Consider the following 2,321-nt stretch of genomic DNA (forward strand, 5'->3'; position numbering starts at 1 on the left):
GAACGCTCCGTGCGGCTAATTCCAGCAAGGCAGGGTTAAATCACGGGGCTGGGGGTCTTTGAGGTGGAGTGGACGCGAGGAGGAGTGCTTTTAAGAGGAGGATTAGGCATGCATAGTAGTTTTGAGGCTGTGAAGGAGGAATTGACTACGGGGGGAGTGGTAAGGTGGGTACTTAGTTAAAGAATCAGGGCGGTTGTCCGCTTTAGATAGTTCCCATCTTTAACAGCAATCAGAGCAAAGAGCCGTCTGTTAAGGTTTCCCTAAACTGAATGTTTGGAAAGCCCTCAAATTGCTGGTAATGTTCCCGTAGCCATTGTAGATAACAATCAGTGCAGCTTCATCCCGAGTGTGCCAACGACTGAAGGCAGTTAATTGAGGGCTCTTGCGCAGATAAGACCTACAAAACCAGCAAAGCCCTACCCGGAGACAGCTAAAAAAGCTGTAACAAATGTAACAAAACCTCATCGTTGTAGGGCTTTCCTGTAATAGATAAACTGACTGTGTTTCAGCGTGATTACAAAATCTCCAGTTTCCATTGCTGACTGTGACTGAATGGTATGTTTGGACCCGATCTCGCTGTATTCATCCTAATCGTGTTTGTTAGCATGATACTGAACGCTACTCAGTAGTGCTCAATGTTAACTATTTCAGGCCTTTGCATTGTAGTTAAATGCAAACCTTGAGGGAGATTTAAATGCAAAATATTCTGAAAATGTGTTGCGGGGGGGGGGGAGCAGAATGTATGCAGGGTATTCCACAATGAAAGAGAGATTTTGGAAGGTCATGGAGTAGTTCCCATAATCTTCATCAATGCTGTTTTGAATTTCCTCTTGTAACCAATTTGTAGCGTTCACTGCATATCAAGGTGCCACGATTAGATCACTGATCAACCCCAGACCAGGGAAAGAGACAGATAACACACACAGTGTGAGCTCCAACTTCTGCCTTTTATTGCGCAGTCAATTCCTTTTATACTAACAAGGGTAGGCGGGATTACAGACACCTCATAAGGCTGCGACTAACCCTCTAACTTTCCGTGACATCGCGAGATCTTCTGAACGCCGAACCCTACACCAATTGTCTTTGGATACCAATTTTGATGCAGTTCAAATTTTTAAAACTGCATTTTTTTTTCTTTTTTTCTCCCCCCCCCCCAAACTTCTACAAGGTAGAGGTTATGCAGAATTGTTCCTGTAGGCATGTGCCATGCTGCTTTAACCTCTACACTTAAACAAGGACAGGTTGGATGGGGCTTTGAGCAACCTGGTCTAGTGGAAGGTGTCCCTGCCCATGGCAGGGGGGTTGGAACTAGATGATCTTTAAGGTTCCCTTCCAGCCCAAACCATTCTATGAATTCTATGAAACATAAACTCCACTCTAATAAATCTCTCCTAACACTTTGAATTATATACAGCTGTGGATTTTATTCAGATTCTGTTACCTACAGCTGTGGTTTTGTGTGGGTTTTTCTTTTTAAACAAAAGTGAACGAAAACATGGCCCAGCTTTTTTTGTGATGTCCTAGTTTTAAGCTGCAGGAATGTAATGACAGCAGAGAGTTTGCTGCTGTCATTTTCTATTTATATGTTTTTCTTGGGAAATTGGATGGAGTCAAATTACCACAGTATTTTCTTAAAGTGTAACTTTTATTTAGTTTGCTAGTTTTGCCTGGCCTGTTGTACTGACAATGGTAATAAATATTTACAAGAAATTCAAACATCACATTTAATTAGGATAAAACAGCTGTGTGTAACGTATGCCTCTACTATGCATATTTGTAGCTGATGAGACTACATCTCCCAGCATACAACTCTTTATTTTCTCTTTAGCTGTAGATCAAGATGGGATATGGATGATTGGGACCTGTAGTCACTAGAGTCATTAGCACCACAGTCAAGGAGGCAGTAATAAGAACCGTTGCAAAAATCTTTCAACGCTGCATCACAAACCGTAACTGAATTATTGAGAAGAATCATATTTCAGTCTTTGGAACAAGAAATCTCTAATAGCATAATAAGGCATATTTAAAAGGATGTGCTGTCACAGTATATTTTTAGATGATATTATTTTTACAGATTTTTTTTCTGCTTCCTGTTACAGCTTTTAAAAAGTCCTTAGGTGGATGGTATTTGTATTTCTAAAGAAAATCTATGTATCTAAATAAATAGATATGTACCACCTATGCACACTTGGTTATTGCAGGCAGGAGGATGATTTTGTCCAATGTATTCATTAAAACTGTCAATTTAGAAAATTCCACACTTTGCCTGATGAAGCTGTTCCCAATGACATCGTTTCCCATAAAAAGAGAATATGGGACTG

Source organism: Haliaeetus leucocephalus, unplaced genomic scaffold (genome assembly GCF_000737465.1).
Source record: "Haliaeetus leucocephalus isolate CR32 unplaced genomic scaffold, Haliaeetus_leucocephalus-4.0 Scaffold944, whole genome shotgun sequence".
Classification (NCBI taxonomy): domain Eukaryota; kingdom Metazoa; phylum Chordata; class Aves; order Accipitriformes; family Accipitridae; genus Haliaeetus; species Haliaeetus leucocephalus.